General features: G+C 39.2%; 1 non-coding gene and 1 pseudogene across 1 annotated transcript; one reads left to right on the top strand and one right to left on the bottom strand.

Annotated features, from left to right (window-relative positions):
* Window positions 1–657: 657 nt before the first annotated feature.
* Window positions 658–759, top strand: LOC112793255 (small nucleolar RNA R71; annotated as a pseudogene).
* A 5891-nt stretch (window positions 760–6650) lies between these two features.
* On the bottom strand, window positions 6651–6758 carry LOC112794009 (small nucleolar RNA R71). The gene has a single exon (XR_003198692.1). It is a non-coding gene; the product is annotated as a small nucleolar RNA R71 (small nucleolar RNA).
* Between the last annotated feature and the right edge of the window lie 10899 nt (window positions 6759–17657).

The following is a 17657-nucleotide window of genomic DNA, read 5'->3' as shown; positions in this document are numbered from 1 at the left end:
TTCAATCCTAGAGAGTCTATCCTCAGAGTATGATGGTAGGTTTGGGTTATAAGAATGAGGATGATCATGCTGATTTTGATATGGATGTTGAGGAGTGTGGTTAGGTGGTTGTTGATATGATCTTTGTGATGAATGTTGGTGGACAGCATGGTTGTTAGGATTGTGATTTTGACGTCTCTGGTCTTGGCCTTGTTCTTGTTGGTTTCCCTACCCAAAGTTGGGGTGGTTCTTCCATCTTGGATTGTACGTTTTGGAGTATGGATCATGATTTTGCCTTGGTGAATTACCAACACAGTTGGCTTGCTCCCATTCACCTCCTTCCTCTGTGTTTACTCCTTCTTGGGTTGATGATTGTGTGGTGATTGCTGCAACTTGGTTCTTCTCCATTTGCTTTGTAAGGTCAGCTAGTTACTTGGCAATCATCTTGTTCTGAGCTAGCAGTGCATCAACATGGTTTAGTTCCATTACACCTCAAGTGTTGCTCCTCTCAGAAGCATAGAAGTAGTCATTTTCAGCTACAGTCTCAATGAGATCAATGGCTTCTTCAATGGTCTTCTTCTTGTTCAAAGATCCTCCGGATGAGTGGTCCACTGCCTTCTTTGACTCATACGAGAGTCCCTCATAGAAAATATGTAGCTATACCCATTCATTGAACATGTCCGGTGGGCATCTTCTTGTTAAATCCTTGAACCTCTCCCTTGCTTCATAGAGAGTCTCACCATCTTGTTGCCTGAAAGTTTATACCTCAACTCTCAGCCTGTTGATCCTTTGAGGAGGGTAGAATCTTGCCAAGAATTTATTCACTACATCTTCCCATGCTGTTAAACTCTCCTTTGGGAAAGACTCCAACCTTTTAGACGCCTTGTCCCTGAGTGAAAAGGGGAACAAGAGCAATCTGTAGACATCTGGGTGGACGCCATTAGACTTCACAGTGTCACAGATTCATAGGAAGGTGGTTAAATGTTGATTTGGGTCTTCTTGGGCATTTCCTCTGAATGAACAGTTGTTCTGAACAAGGGTGATGAGATGGGGTTTTAACTCAAAGTTATTAGCATGTATGGTTAGCTTTTGGATGTTGCTTCCACAGTTGCCAATGCCCTTAAGGTCACTTATGGACCACCCAAGAGCTGTCTTGTGTGTCCTTAGCACTTGAATTAGTGCTTCCTCTTCCTGTGGATCTAAAGCAGAGCTTATGATCACTGAAAAAGTGTCATCTTCTCCCAAAAATGAATATTTCAGGGATGGTGGTAGTGGTTTGAGCTCGGGTTTAGGAGGCTTCTCCTCCTCATGAGGAGTTATCAGAGGTTCTTCTATTTTCTCTAATTCCTCTAAATCAGGCTGAACATCTTTAAAGATATCCTCTAGCTCTGATTCGAGACTCTCAGTCATATTGATCTCCTCTACCAGGTAGTCAATAATATCAATGCTCATGCAGTCTCTTGAAGTGTCTGGATGCTGCATAGCTTTGACAGCATTCAACTTAAACTCATCCTCATTGACTCTCAGGGTCACTTCCCCTTTTTGGACGTCAATGAGTGTTAATCCAGTTGCTAGGAAAGGTCTTCCTAGAATGAGAGTTGCACTCTTGTGCTCTTATATTTCCAGCACTACAAAGTCATTGGGAAAGGCGAATGGCCCAACCTTGATAATCATGTCCTCAATCACGCTTGATGGCATTTTAATAGAGCCATCAGCAAGTTGGAGACATATCTGAGTTTGTTTGACTTCTTCAATTAAACCAAGCTTTCTGATAGTGGATGCAGGTATCAGGTTGATACTCACCCCTAGATCACATAGAGCTGTCTTGGTATAAGCACCATCTAATGTGCATGGTATCATAAAGCTTCTAAGATCTTTAAGCTTCTCTGGTAAGCTTCTCAGAATGACTGCACTGCATTCTTCAGTGAGGAAAACTTTTTCAGTTTCTTTCCAATTCTTCTTATGACTTAAGATTTCTTTCATGAACTTAGCATAAGAGGGTATTTGCTCAAGTGCCTCTGCAAACGGAATCTTTATTTCAAGAGTCCTGAGATAGTCTACAAAGCAGGCAAATTGTTTATCCTATTCCGCTTGGCAGAGTTTCTGAGGATAAGGCATCTTAGCTTTGTATTCTTCAACCTTAGTTGCTGCAGGTTTATGTCCTACAGAAGTGGTTGGAGACGCCTGCTTAAGGGAGCTGTTATCAGCACTTGTAGGTGTCTGACCCCTTGTTGGCATTTGAACGCCAGAACTGGCAACTGAATGGGCGTCTAACGCCATGTTGCTACCCTTTTCTGGCATTTAAACACCAGAATTGGATGCAGAGTGGGCATTTAACGCAAGGTTATTGCCCTTTGCTGGCGTTTGAACGGCAGAACTGGCAACTGAATGGGCGTTTAACGCCAAGTTACTGCCCTTTTCTAGCGTTTGAATGCTAGAATCATTCCTCTCCGGGCTCTTACTGTCTTCAGAGGGCTTTTGGGCAGTGAATTGGTCATCCTCTGTCAGGTGTTCCTTTTTTGGCTTTCTGCTGCTTTGAGTTGAGATATTCAATGTCTTTTCACTCCTTAGTTGAACAGCTTGACACTCTTCTGTTATTTATTTAGATAACTGCTGTCTTGTCTGATCCAATTGTGCCTCTATCTTTTTGTTAGCATTTTTAGTATCTTGTAACATTTCTTTGAATTCTGCTAACTATTTTGTTAGAAGGAGTATTTACTGGTTGAGTTCAGCAACCTGTTTTGGAGGATTAAGTTCAGTAGATACTGCTTTAGGTTCTTCTTTCATGGAAGATTCACTATTTAAATACAGATGCTAATTTCTGGCAACTATATCAATGAGCTCTTGAGCCTCTTCAATTGTCTTTCTCATGTGTATAGATCCACCAGCTGAGTGGTCTAGAAATGTCTGGGCTTTTTCTATAAGCCCGTAGTAGAAAATGTCTAACAACACCCATTTTGAAAACATTTCAGAGGGGCATTTCCTTAGCATCATTCTATACCTCTCCCAAGCATCATAAAGAGATTCATTATCCTCTTGTTTAAAGCCTTGGATGTCCAGCCTTAATTGTGTCATCCTTTTTGGAGGAAAATATTGATTCACAAATTTGTCTGACAACTATTTCCATGTTATGCTGGCCTTGGGTTGGTTATAAAACCACATCTTAGGTTGATCTTTTACAGCAAATGGAAATAGCAGTAATCTGTAGACATCCTGATCCACTTTCTTATCACATACTGTGTCCGCAATTTGTAAGAATTGTGTCAGAATCTCTGTAGGTTTTCCTGTGGAAGACCGGAATACTGGCAATTTTGCTGCACCATGATAATGAGCTGAGGATTTAACTCAAAACTGCTGGCTCTCATGGAGGGTATACATATACTACTTCCATATGAAGCAGTAGTGGGGTTAGCATATGACCCCAGAGTCCTTCTAGACTGTTCATTTCCACTTAGGTCCATGATGGAGAAAGGAAGATGATGTGAATTGCAAATAAACAATTTTTTTGAAAACCGAAATTAAAAGAAATAAAATAAAATAAATGAAAAATTGAATATAACTTTCGAAAATTAAGAAGGGAAAAAGAAATTATAAAAATAAACTAATTAATTAATTAAAAAGATTTGAAAAATTTTGGATATGATTTTCAAAAAATGAAGAGAGAGAAAGTAGTTAGGAAGTTTTGAAGAAGATATGTCTTAAAATTAAAGATACTTGTAAGAAAATAAATAAAAGAAAAGATTTGAAAAAGATATGATTTTAAAAATTGAGATTAGAAAAGATAAGATAAGATTTTGAAAAAGATATGATTTTTGAAAAAGATTTGAATTTTGAAATTTAAAACTAAGATAAGAAAATAAAAATTTTAAAATAAAAATCTGAATTTTTTAAGGAAATTTCAAAAATTCAATTAAAATAAAGAGAAAATCTAGTTAACGTGAACACTAACGAGGAATGGCAAATAGCTTGCAACGTTAATGAGAAAAGTGATCACCAATAACGCCTGTGAAGCCATCAATAGCTCACGTTACTTGCCACGTTAACTAAGTTAACGTGGTAGTTAACGTGGAGACAAAAGAGTACTCCAACGTTAGTGGTAAACGTGAACACCACTAACGTTCCAAGACTTGGCAATGTGCTACGTTAAGAGTCACGTTAACTAAGTTAACGTGAACTCTAACGTAGAAGAGAAGAACAATGCCAACGTTAGTGACACTCACCTTTTTCACTAACGTTGGATCAACTAGCATTGCCTACGTTAGTGGTCACGTTAAGACCACTAAGGTGAGAGTTAACGTGGAGTTGAGGATTGATGAGCCAACGTTAGTGACACTCACTTTTGTCACTAACGATGGAAGATGGCATTACTACCACGTTAAGAGCCACGTTAACTTAGTTAACGTGAGCTCTAACGTGAAGAATAGAGGCACTTGGAGCGTTAGTGACAAAGGTAAGTGTCACTAACGCTCTCGAAGGTGAAGCATACCGACGTTAAGAGCCACGTTAGTTACACTAACGTGAACTCTAACGTAAGGACAAAAGGCACATAGCAACGTTATTGGAAAAGGTGAGTCCCAATAACGCTCGTGAAAGGGGTATAAGCCAACGTTATTGGGGAAAGTGAGTTCCAATAACGTTAGCAAAGATGTAGAAGGCAACGTTAGTGGTAACATTAGTGCCACTAACGTTAGAGTTAACATGAGGTAATTGAGGGTGGAATGTTAGTGGAAAAAGTGATTGCCACTAACGTTCTCGAACCCAAAATGTCACTTAACGTTAATCTCACTAACGCCCATGCCTAATTTATACTTCTCTGCAAGTTGGGCCCACTAAAGATTAGAACTGCTTCAACTCAAGATCCAGAGCCCACATCTAAGACTTGAAGAACTCACTAGAAGATCAAGAGGAGTAGTATATATAGGAGTAGTTTTGAACTATAGAGAAGCTTGGAACTTTGGAGAACTACCTCTGTATATTTACTTTTCTGCACTTTTAGCATGAATTCTTCTTTTCTGCCATTTTTTATTTCTAGAGCTATGAACAACTAAACCCCCTTCATTGGGTTAGGGAGCTCTGTTGTAATTTGATGGATCAATTATAGTTTTCATTATTCTTCTTCTTTCTTATCTCTTGATCTTACTAGAAAGCTTTCAATCTTCATCTAATTGGATTGTTATCTTGAAAAAGAAACTCCCCATAATTGGATCTCCTCTGAGCCTTGGAAAACGGATGAGGAGATCATGCTAGAAATGCTTTCTGATGTTGGAAATACATGTGGTATAATCAGTGACCACACTTCATCTCTTCCCATGAGCAATTAAATCAAGGAATTGGGCAATTGTTCAAGTTTAGAGAGATTGGATTGCCAAGGAATTGGGATCCAATCACTTAAGATTGCCAAGGAGATCAATGAATGCATTGATTGAGGAAGAGATGAGAATGAACTTGATCCGAAGAATGCAATATCTCCTGAACCCAATGATTTCCCCATTTCTGATCTTACCCATTCTCTTTACTTTATGTCATTTATTTTCATGCTCATTGCCCCAAATCCCCATTTAAGATTCTGTACTTTATTTTCTGTTATTTACTTTCTTGCCATTTAATTTTCTGCAATTCTCAACTACATCCTGCTTAGCTCAACTAGCATAATCTTCCAATTAAAATTTCTTGACCAATCAATCCTTGTGGGATTCGACCTCACTCTATTGTGAGTTTTTACTTGATGACAATTCGGTATACTTGCCGAATGGAAATTTGTTGAGAGACAAATTTTCATGCATCAAGTTTATGGCGCCGTTGCCGGGGATTGATTTTAAATTAACAATGATTAAGTTAGAAGTTCACTAGATTGAGCATTTTTCTTTTTCTTTATTTGTTTTTTTTATTCAGTAAATTTCCTTCAGTTTGTTTAGTTTCTTCCTCATCCCCTTTACCCTCTCTGTTTTCTTGCGTTCTTTGTTAATTACAATTCTGCTCACTAACGCGCTAACTGTTTGATCATTTGCATCACTCACACTAACAATCACTCTAACAAGAATAATCTCTTCATTTTATCTCTTGCTGTGTGTTTTGTTAGTTGTATGACAGGGAGAAGAGAGGGAGCTTCAACTTCCTTCGATTCAGAACCTGAAAGGACCCTCTGGAGACTAAGGAGGGAAGCAAGAGGGAAAGAAATTGTTGGTACTGAGGAAGAGGAAGAGTACTTTGAACCCAACATGGAAGAGAATTTGGAAAATAATCATGAAGAAAAAGCTCACAACCATGCTAGAGAAGGCCCTGCAAACTGTGCTGGGCAAGAGAGGAGAGTTCTAGGCTCCTACATCAATCCAAATCCAGGAAACTATGGAAGTAGCATTCAGAAGCCCACCATACATGCCAACAACTTCGAACTAAAACCCCAGCTCATCACCCTTGTTCAGAACAATTGTTCATTTGGAGGAAGTGCTCAAGAAGACCCCAATCAACACCTAACCACCTTCCTGAGAATTTGTGACACTGTGAAGTCTAATGGAGTCCACCCGGATATCTATAGGCTGCTCTTGTTCCCTTTTTCACTCAGGGACAAGGCATCTAAATGGCTTGAATCCTTCCCAAAGGAGAGCTTAACAAATTGAGAAGATGTGGTGAACAAATTTTTGGCAAGATTCTACCCTCCTTAAAGAATCAACAGGCTGAGAGCTGAGGTGTAAACTTTCAGGCAGCAAGATGGTGAGACTCTCTATGAAGCATGGGAGAGATTCAATGACTTAATAAGAAGATGCCCACCAGAAATGTTCAATGAATGGGTTCAACTTCACATTTTCTATGAAGGGCTTTCCTATGAGTCAAAGAATGCCGTAGATCATTCATCAGGAGGCTCTCTAAATAAGAAGAAAACCATTGAAGAAGCCATAGATGTCATTGAAATAGTTGCTGAGAATGACTACTTCTATGCCTCCGAAAGAAGTAACACTAGAGGAGTAATGGAGCTAAACCACATGGATGCATTGCAAGCTCAAAAATAAGATGATCACCAAGCAGCTAGCAGATCTTAATAAGAAGGTGGAGGAAAACCAAGTTACAGCAGCCATCACTTCATCACTAGCTCAAGAAAGAGTGAATATAGGAGAAGAAGGTGACTGGGAGCAAGCCAACTATGTTGGAAACTCACCTAGACAAATCCATGATCCATACTCCAAAACTTACAACTCTGGATGGAGAAATCACCCCAACTTTGGGTGGGGAAATCAACAAGACCAAGGTCAAGATCAGAGACGTCACAACCTCAATTCCAACAACAATGCAACTCACCAACACACCTCACAAAGATCCTATCAACACCCACCTAACCAACCGTCTCAACCACCTAATCTCAAACCACCATCTCTAATAGATGATAGACTCTCAAAGATTGAGTCTCTACTTTAAAACTTATGTAGAGAAGACCAAGACAATAAGGTGTTGAAGGAAGAAGTGCGAGCCAATATAAAAAACCAAGGAGAAAACATCAAGAGATTGGAGTCCCAAGTAGGGTATCTATCTCAACAAATTTCCAAACCCACTGATGGATTTCCCAGTGACACAGAGAAGAATCCAAGGGGAGAAACAAAGAAAGTAAGGTGGGAGGAATGTAAGATGATAACCACAAATGATGAGAGGAGTATGAATGGAGTAGAACACCTCCATGATAATCAAAAGGAAAACCAGGAAGAAATAAGCCATGCACTTCAACCCATACTCAAGGAAGAGCTGAAGAAGGAGGTATTGAACCCATATGCACCTTTTCCCCAAAGGCTTAAAGGTGGTGTAGCAGGGAGAATGTATTCAAGGTTCCTCGATATGTTTGCATCTCTTGATGTAAATATACCATTCATTATGGTCCTCCAACAAATGCCTTTCTACATCAAGTATATAAAGGAGCTACTAGCCAGAAAAAGTCCATTGAAGGGTGGACAGACAATAAAGATGAACAGGGATTGCAGTGCTCTCATTCAACCAGGGCCACCCACAAAGAAGAAGGATCCAGGAAGTTTCCACATTCCTTGTGCTATAGGCGAAACAAAGATTGACAAAGGGCTTTGTGATTTGGCAGCAAGCATCAACTTAATGCCCCTTTCCCTCATGAAGAAGCTCCAAATCAATGAACTAACTCCTACTGATGTAATTATCAGATTCGCTGACAAAACTCAAAAATAGGCAATAGGAGTAGTTGAAAATGTGTTGGTGAAGGTTGGGAGCTACTATCTTCCCACAGACTTTGTTGTCTTGGAAATGGATGAGAATCCTATTTGCCCCATCATTCTGGGAAGGCCATTCCTAGCCACAGCTAGAGCACTCATAGATGTAGAGCGAGGAGAGTTAGTGCTGAGAATACATGACGAGCAGCTCACTTTCAATGTTTTCAACCTCTCACAAGAAGCAGATCATGATGACAATGAGCTGAGGGAAGAGCCAAACATGGAAGCACAAACAACACAATTGGAAACCCCATTGGTTGGAAAGCCATGTATTCAAGAAGAACCTCATTCAATGGTAACTCAAGGGAAGCTGAGCAAACCAGAGTCATGCAAAGCTAGCAACAAAGAATCCTTAGAGAAAGAGTCCATAGGAAGCAAGACAGCATCAATGGGAACAAGGAGGAAAGTACCTAGAAGATGGAGAAACAAGAAGATCCCTACAAAGGATTTCTTCCCAGGAGATGAAGTGATTTCTACATACTTCCCATCTATACCACCTCACCTCCCCACTATTCCATCTCAGCTGCCTCCAGTGTACACCATCAACAAAATCTTGTCCTTAGAGCATATGGAGCTTATCAACAAAGCCAATGGATATAGGTTCTTTATAAGGGGAGAAGACTTCAAGCACTAACAACCACCTTGACAAGGACCAAACTTCAAGCTAATGACGCTAAAGAAGCGCTCCATGGGAGGCAACCCATGTTCTATACCCTCTCTCTTAAATCTCTAATAATAGTAATAAGGCGAATTTCATGTATTCTTAAATCAATTTTGACAACCAATATAAGACCCCTTTACATGCAGCGTTTATAGTACATGATAAGTTTGGTGTTCAAGGCACACCAAGTGGGCTTGAACACACTTTATGAGGTAAAATTATTCCCCAAACTTGTTGCACCATTTGATCACAAACAAGTTTGGTGTATCAATGTTGCATGCATGGGGGGGTTTATTTGTTGATTGATTTGCATTCATGGAAATCATTTAGCTATTTAAAAATAAAAGAAAAAGATATTTTTTGTTAGCTAGCTCACATTTTAAAGTTTCCCACCCAAAATTTCAATTAACCATTTGTAAATTTTCTTCGTGTATAGGGAATCAAAAAAGACATTGATGGTACTTGATAGGACAATTAAGGAAGGGAGATTTGGCCACTATACCAAGGGAATCTCACACTTGTCTTCATGGGGAATGTCCTTGGAAATGTTGCCATGCAACATCGAGAGTGGATAGTTTTGGAGACCGAACCAAGACCCTCATAAAGGAAGTGATCCTTGTGGACATTCAATCCCAAAATCCCAACCGTCCACTATCAAACAACACCATCAATTCACACCCTTCAATCAATTGCCTTCTTCCTATATAAACCCCTTCACACAACCTCCCCGTACACACTTCATATTCTCACCCTTCCCACTTCCTTCTTTCGGGCATACAAACTTCATCACCAAAGGTCTCACATACACCCTCCTAGCCATCTTGAGATTGACCAACACATCAACCAATTCTCACTTATGGCATCATCAAGCTCCAAGAGGTAAAAGGGGAAGGAACCAATGGAGAGCATCCACTTCGATGGAAGGAGATTCAAAACAACCTTCCATGAGCTCGAGTTTGAACGGATAAAGAACAAAAAGATACTGCCTGAGTCGACATTCCAGTTCAACGAAGATGAATGTCCATAAATTCGAGAGAAGATTGAGCAAATGGGGTGGTAAAAGCTGACCAATCCGGAAGCAAGGACTAATGCAACCCTCATCAAGGAATTCTATGCAAATGTGGTTAGAGAAGACAAGACTATAACCCCCACCTTCAAGAGCTACGTAAGAGGAACAAATGTGAATTTCAGCCCTAATGCCATAACAAGGGTTCTCCAGTTGAAATCACCACGTTTGTTGAGCTCGGTTATCAAGAAAGAATAAATAATGGCCCTAACAATGATGAATTGGAAGAAATTATGAGCGACATATGTCTTTTGGGATTTGACTAGGAAAGGTATTCGGATAAGAGGCCCCGGTTCATCAGAAGAGGAGACCTCACCCCGGAAGCCAAGGCATGGTTTGAGCTTGTGAGACGATCTATCCTCCCAGCTGCAAACAATTTTGAGGTCAACATCGCTAGAGCCACTATGGTACATATCTTAATAAAGGGTGGAGGCATCAATGTGCACAAAATCATAGCTGAGGGAATTCAAGAGTCAGTAGAGAAGAGTAATTCGGGTGCTAGACTTTAGTACCCCAGCACCATCTTTAGATTATGCATGAAAGCCAAGGTAGTCTTCGAGGACAGTAATCTAGTTTGGGTAAGTCTTGGGAGGTCACTTACATTTCAACGCATAATGCATGTAACAGCAGCTCAACAGCAGAAAAGACCCCATCTAAGGAAGAGGACATCAGGAGAAGAACCAGAAGAAGAACCTTTCCAAGAAGAACCCCAACCAACAGAATATCATTAAGAAGGGTATTATGACCCAAGCATCATAAATGTGGGCCATATTCGAGGAGCCATTGATGACTTATCAAGAATATACATGGAAGCACAAGAACAACAGTTGCAATTTCAATCTTAGAGAATGGATCGTCAAGAGGAAATGCTATCAAATTGGATGAATCAACAAAGGGAGTGGCAAAAACAGCTAATGGAGCAACAATAAGAGCACTACTCTCAGCTCACTCAAGCCATCAATCAAGTGTCTAAAAGGCAAGAAAACCAAGATAAATGCCTCCAGGAACTCAACCAACGCCAGATGGCTCAGATGAAAGCATTCAATGAATTCAGTGTGCTCAATGAAGGAAGGCAACTGCATCGAGAAGAATTTAGCATAAACACTCAAGCAAAGTTAAATTATATGACTGGGCATATGCATAACTTGCACCCTGTCATCCCAAGTTATGAGGCAGTTCGCAAGGACTTAATAGAGCAAGAAGAGGGAAAGGTGAAACAGCAAAAGGAAGCGTTAAAGAAGAAGATGGAGGATGTTGGTTTCTGGAAGAAGCTGATAGGGAAGCGCAAAGGGAATGGAGATTCAAGCAATCAAGGAGGATCCCAAGACAAGGGAACATGATCATTTAAGGTGGTGGAGTTCCTTCTTAGTTCTATCTAATTCATAGTTTTAAATAAGAAAAATTATGTATGAAATAGAACATGCTTCCATGGTAGCTTAGGATTTTCAATTCTGCATTTAAGTTTCATTGCTTAGGTTAATGGTTATTGAGCTTAGTGCCCCTGGTTTTCAACTTCACCTTTCTTACTTGTATGCTTGTCCTTTAAGTTAATCAAAAAGAAAATGTTATGAAAAGAACAATTATTTTGAGAAGTAGGTTCTGAATGTTTGTGGTAGGATGATTAGTAAGCTAAGTTGGTTCACCAAACAAGGAAAGAAAGCAACTATCTATCCCAAGTCTTATGCTTGAAACACATCCTATGAGACAAACTCGACAATAAGATCCTAATAAGAAAAGAGAAGGAGCAATAAAAGTGAAAAAGAAAGAAGCACAATAAGAAACAATGCTAGGCACCAAGGGTTTCAAAATTGAGGCATGTGTCTGTGGTGTTTATGTGCAAGGGATATACTTGGATGAATAAGCTCTTAGCGGTGCCTTATCACTTGGTAACTTGGATTAACTAATCCGGGATTATCAGCTGAAAGTCCACTATCAAGAGTAACCTTTGCTACAGAGCACTTAGTAACCCAAAGAGGTGCTAGACACCAAGGTCTCAAGAAAGAAAAATAACAAACCATGTGCCTGTGGTGTGTATGTATGAGGGAAAGAGACTTGAGTGAGTAAGTCCTTAGGGGTGTCTTAACACCTAGCACCTTGAACCAACTGGTTTGGGAGTGTTGGCTAAAAACTTATCATAAAAAGTCGCCTTCTTACAGAGCACTTAGCCAAAAGAAGAAGGTAATAAACTTTGAAAAAGAAGGAAGGATCAACAAGAAAGGAGTCTCAAAGGATGCAATCAAGAAAGTGACCAAGGAATTGATAAAGGCTTGAAACCTAAAAAGGAAAGAACCTAAGTTGCTATGCATGAAACCCCATAAACCAAGAATCTTACTTCTATTTTATCTTCTTGTTCTTTCATTTCATTCTCCCTATGTTTCAGTACTTGCTTAGGGACAAGCAAGCTTTAAGTTTGGTGTTGTGATGCCAGGGCATCTAGGCCAGTTTTACTGACCTTTTCTTTACTGTTTTAGGGTAGTTTCATGCATTTTCTTAGTGATTAAGGCAAGTTTTGGATGAAAATACACTTACACCTCGATTCAAGCAACTATTGTGAATTTCATATGATTTCATGAGGATTTTGCGAGAATTGCATGATAAATTGATGATGCATAATCTCATGACTTTGGCTAGAGCTTTGATGTACTTTATTTGCTTGATTTCAGGGCAAAGGAAGCAAGGAAGAACCACGATAATACTCATGTTAATCTAGTTAACGTGAACACTAACGTGGAATGGCAAATAGCTTGCAACGTTAACGAGAAAAGTGATCACCAATAACGCCTGCGAAGCCATCAATAGCTCACGTTACTTGCCACGTTAACTAAGTTAATGTGGTAATTAACGTGGAGACAAAAGAGTACTCCAACATTAGTGGTAAATGTGAACACCACTAACGTTCCAAGACTTGGAAATGTGCTACATTAAGAGTTATGTTAACTAAGTTAACGTGAACTCTAACGTAGAAGAGAAGAACAACGCCAACGTTAGTGATACTCACCTTTGTCACTAACGTTGGATCAACTAGCATTGCCTACGTTAGTGGTCACGTTAAGACCACTAATGTGAGAGTTAACGTGGAGTTGAGGATTGATGAGCCAACGTTAGTGACACTCACTTTTGTCACTAATGTTGGAAGATGGCATTACTTCCACGTTAACTTAGTTAACGTGAGCTCTAACGTGAAGAATAGAGGCACTTGGAGCGTTAGTGACAAAGGTAAGTGTCACTAATGCTCTCGAAGGAGAAGCATACCCACGTTAAGAGCCAAGTTAGTTACACAAACGTGAACTCTAACGTAGGGACAAAAGGCACATAGCAACGTTATTGGGAAAGGTGAGTCCCAATGAGGCTTGTGAAAGGGGTATAAGCCAACGTTATTCGGGAAAGTGAGTCCTAATAACGTTAGCAAAGATGTAGAAGGCAACGTTAGTGGTCACATTAATGCCACTAACATTGAAGTTAACGTGAGGTAATTGAGGGTGGAACATTAGTGGAAAAAGTGATTGCCACTAACGTTCTCGAACCCAAAATGTCAGTTAACGTTAATCTCACTAACGCCCATGCCTAATTCATACTTCTCTGCAAGTTGGGCCCACGAAAGATTAGAACTGCTTCAACTCAAGATCTAGAGCCCACATCCAAGACTTGAAGAACTCACTAGAAGATCAAGAGCAGTAGAATATATAGGAGTAGTTTTGAACTATAGAGAAGCTTGGCACTTTGGAGAATTACCTCTGTATATTTACTTTTCTACACTTTTAGCATGAATTCTTCTTTTCTGCCATTTTTTATTTCTAGAGCTCTGAACAACAAAACCCCGTTCATTGGGTTAGGGAGCTCTGTTGTAATTTGATGGATCAATTATAGTTTTCATTCTTCTTCTTCTTTCTTTTCTCTTGATCTTACTAGAAAGCTTTCGATCTTCATCTAATTGGATTGTTATCTTCAAAAAGAAACTCTCCATAATTGGATCCCCTCTGAGCCTTGGAAAAGGGATGAGGAGATCATGCTAGAAATGCTTCCTCATGTTGGACCAAATTGGGGTTTGGACGGATATAGTGACATGTAATCCTCCCAACACTTTGATTTGGAAATACATATAGTATAATCAGTGACCACACTTCATCTCTTCCCATGAGCAATTAAATCAAAGAAGTGGGCAATTATTCAAGCTTAGAGAGATTGGATTGCCAAGGAATTGGGATCCAATCACATAAGATTGCCAAGGAGATCAATGAATGCATTGATTGAGGAAGAGATGAGAATGAAATTGATCCGGAGAATGCAACATCTCCTGAACCCAATGATTTCCCCATTTCTGATCTTACCCATTCTCTTTACTTTCTGTCATTTATTTTCATGCTCATTGCCCTAAATCCCCATTTAAGATTCTGTACTTTATTTTCTGTTATTTACTTTCCTGCCATTTAATTTTCTGCAATTCTCAACTACATCATGCTTAGCTCAACTAGCATAATCTTCCAATTAAAATTGCTTGACCAATCAATCCTTGTGGGATTCTACCTCACTCTATTGTGAGTTTTTACTTGACGACAATTCGGTATACTTGCCGAAGGGAAATTTGTTGAAAGACAAGTTTTCATGCATCAGTGACTCTAAACCAAAAAGATAAATTCTTCCTAATCTAAGCAACAAGATGAACCCTCAGTTGTCCAAACTCGAACAATCCCCAGCAACGGCGCCAAAAACATGGTGCACGGAATTATGATTTACACGTTTCACAACTCCGGTGCCACTAACCAGCAAGTACACTGGGTCATCCTAGTAATACCTTACATGAGTAAGGGTCGATCCCATGGAGATTGTTGGCTTGAAGCAAGCTATGGTTATCTTGTAACTCTTAGGCAGGATATCAATAATAATTCTTAGTTTTATTTGTAAAAAGTAAAAGAACATGAAATAAATAATACTTGTTATGCAGTAATGGAGAACAAGTTGAGGTTTCGGAGATGCTCTACCCTCTGAGTTTCTGCTTTCCTACTGCCTTCTTCTTCAAACACGCAAGGCTCCTTCCATGGCAAGCTTTATGTTGGTGGATCACCGTTGTCAATGGCTACCATCCGTCCTCTCAGTGAAAACATGTCCGCTACAGTTTCCCGCATGGCAAAAAGATCAATGGATCTTATTCCAACACAAGTGAGAATTGATAGATGATTAGCCATGCGGGAAACCATAGCGGACATGTTTTCACTGAGAGGACGGATGGTAGCCATTGACAACGGTGATCCACCAATATAAAGCTTGCCATGGAAGGAGCCTTGCGTGTTTGAAAAAGAACGCAGTAGGAAAGCAGAAACTCAGAGGGTAGAGCATCTCCGAAAGCTCAACTTGTTCTCCATTACTGTATAACAAGTATTATTTATTTTATGTTCTTTTACTTTTTACAAATAAAACTAAGAATTATTATTGATATCCTGACTAAGAGTTATAAGATAACCATAGCTTGCTTCAAGCCGATAATCTCTGTGGGATCGACCCTTACTCACGTAAGGTATTACTTGGACGACCCAGTGCACTTGCTAGATAGTGGCACCAGAGTTGTGAAACGTCTAAATCACAATTTCATGCACCAATGCACATGCCCTTTTCTGGAAAGAGAGATTCATGGCAACTTTACCAAAATTATTCTCTGAAAAAGTATTACAAAAACTACAAACACAGTTTGGGACCCAGATTCCCTATAACTCATTAACTTTTGGACAATTGCATAATATAATAGTACAAACTGGAATAGAAGTATGCACAGATACCAAGATATATGATGAGCGGATATTTTATACGCTTTTTGGGGGTAATTTCATGCAGATTTTAGTATGTTTTAGTTAGTTTTTAGTATAATTTTATTAGTTTTTAGGCAAAATTCATATTTCTGGACTTTACTATGAGTTTGTGTATTTTTCTGTAATTTTAAGTATTTTCTGGCTAAAATTGAGGGAGCTGAGCAAAAATCTGATTTAGGCTGAAAAAGGACTGCTGATGCTATTGGATTCTGACCTCCCTGCACTCGGAATGGCTTTTTTGAAGTTACAGAAGTCCAATTGGCGCACTCTCAACTGGGTTAGAAAGTAGACATCCAGGGCTTTCTAGCAATATATAATAGTCTATACTTTGCGCGAAGATAGATGACATAAACTGGCGTTCAACGCCAGTTCCATGTTGCAGTTTGGCGTTCAGCGCCAGAAACAGGTTGCAAGTTGGAGTTCAACGCCAGAAACAGATTACAACCTGGCGTTCAACTCCAAAAACAGTCCAGGCACGTGAGAAGCTTAAGTCTCAGCCCCAGCACACACCAAGTGGGCTCCAGAAGTGGATTTCTGCACTATCCATCTTAGTTTACTCATTTTCTGTAAACCTAGGTTACTAGTTTAGTATTTAAACAACTTTTAGAGATTTATTTTGTATCTCATGACACTTTTAGATCTGAATTTTATACTCTTTGACGGCATGCATCTCTAAACTCCATTGTTGGGGGTGAGGAGCTCTGCAGCGTCTCGATGAATTAATGCAATTATTTCTGTTTTCCATTCAAACGCGCTTGTTCCTATCTAAGATGTTCATTCGCGCTTCACTAGGAAGAAGGTGATGATCCGTGACACTCATCACCTTCCTCTATCCATGAATGTGTGTTTGACAACCACCTCCGTTCTACATCAGATTGAATGAGTATCTCTTAGATTTCTTAATCAGAATCTTTGTGGTATAAGCTAGAATTGATGGCGGCATTCATGAGAATCCGAAAAGTCTAAACCTTGTCTGTGGTATTCCGAGTAGGATTCAAGGATTGAATGGCTATGACGAGCTTCAAACTCGCGATTGTTGGGCGTAGTGACAGACGTAAAAGGATCAATGGATCCTATTCCAACATGATCGAGAACCAACAGATGATTAGTCGTGCTGTGACAAAGCATTTGGACCATTTTCACTGAGAGAATGGGAAGTAGCCATTGACAACAGTGATGCCCTACATACAGCTTGCCATGGAAGGAACTTTGCATTTATGAAAGTGAGAAAGCATTATGTTGCAGGAATTCAGAAGACAAAGCATCTCCAAAACTCCAACATATTCTCCATTATTCTGTAATAATTATTTATTTTATGCCTTTTTTTACCTTTTACAATTGAGGCTAAAGAATCCTATTGGTATCCTGACTAAGATTAATAAGATAACCATAGCTTGCTTCAAGCCAACAATCTCCGTGGGATTCGACCCTTACTCACGTAAGGTATTACTTGGACGACCCAGTGCACTTGTTGGTTAGTTGTGTGGATTGCAAAAGTGTGATTGCAATTTCGTGCACCAAGTTTTTGGCGCCGTTGCTGGGGATTGTTCGAGTTTGGACAACTAAAGGTTTATTTTGTTGCTTAGATTAGGAATAATTTATTTTTGATGCTATAGAGTCATTAAATCTGAGTTCTTTATTTTCTTTTCTAAAATTTTTCAAAAATATTATTTTTTCCTTATTAACTTTTAATTTTTATGTGAGTTTAGTTTTATATTTTAAGTTTGGTGTCAATTGCATAATTTATATTTTCCTTTAAATTTTCGAATTGCATGTTCTTTATTTTTCCTTGATCTTCAAATTGTTCTTGTCAAATTTTCTTGTTTGATCTTTAGTTTTTCCTATTTTTGTGTGTTTTTGTGTTTTCCTTGTGCTTTTTCAAAATTTTAGTTTTCAAAAATATATTTTCTATATACAATATTAAAACACGT

The sequence above is a fragment of the Arachis hypogaea genome, chromosome 3 (assembly GCF_003086295.3).
Source record: "Arachis hypogaea cultivar Tifrunner chromosome 3, arahy.Tifrunner.gnm2.J5K5, whole genome shotgun sequence".
In the NCBI taxonomy this organism is placed as follows: Eukaryota; Viridiplantae; Streptophyta; class Magnoliopsida; order Fabales; family Fabaceae; genus Arachis; species Arachis hypogaea.
The sequence above is the reverse complement of the archived record's forward strand: the minus strand, read 5'-3'. Positions and strand labels throughout refer to the sequence as shown.